Here is a 1058-nt window from a genome sequence, read left to right on the forward strand (position 1 = left end):
TCTCAACTCAATACTCATCTCACTCATTACCCTGTCTCACTCATTACCCTGTCTCATAATATAATACTCCAAAGTAACCAAGTATCGTATTCTCATCATCGACCCTAAGACCAAGGACAAGGGGTGAGTGAACTAGCGGATAAGACCGCGAAACAATATTTCCATCTCAATATCGATTTCAAACTCAAATAACTCAATAACCATGGTCACTCTGGACCGTAAACATAACTCGGCTCAAAGGCCCCAAAACTCATAACTCAATACCAGTAACCAATTTCCATCTCAATTTCAATATCGATATTGTCAAATGATCCATTAAAGGAACTGCTCAACACTTAAAGTACAGGACTTTAAGCTACTCACCCGCGAGTCAATGTCAAAGGAAACGATAATAAAAACACGATACAATCTCAATAATCAACCTCACGCTTGACAACGAAGGCTTAACAATGAAAATAGCAAGTTCAATCCTCAATATCACTCACCACAATAATAAACGTGCACTAGTGCTTGACTAATTTCTCATCATTCAGTATGCATAAACTAACTCATTCAAATCCATTGATCCTCGTTACAATCCACTATTCATAATGGAGTAAGTTTCTCACTTAACGAGCCGGTACCAATAGCATCTATTCCGAACCATTGCAAATTTAGTACCAGTATACCTATCTCGTACAACTCAATTACCTAAGTTTACACCCTCGTAATTCAACCCATCTCACAAACAATATAATATTATTGTAGAAAACAAAATATTATAACTACCGATAACATTAATAATCACAAATATTACAGATAATCAGCTTGATCATTAAAGTCGATGAATATAAACAAATAGCACAAGATCAAACAACCCCGAACAATAATATAATAATATGATCGGTAGAATCGTGTTACCTTATTGCAATATAAACTCGAAAACGGTTTACTACCTTGAAAATCAACCCAGCAAACAAATTAATGTAGAGGAGAGAAATATGGAAACAACGATGATGCAACAACAATTATGTGCCTGAGAAACTTATGAAGCAAAGAGCAATGACGGATAAAACAAG

This window comes from Silene latifolia, chromosome X (assembly GCF_048544455.1).
Source record: "Silene latifolia isolate original U9 population chromosome X, ASM4854445v1, whole genome shotgun sequence".
Lineage (NCBI taxonomy): Eukaryota > Viridiplantae > Streptophyta > Magnoliopsida > Caryophyllales > Caryophyllaceae > Silene > Silene latifolia.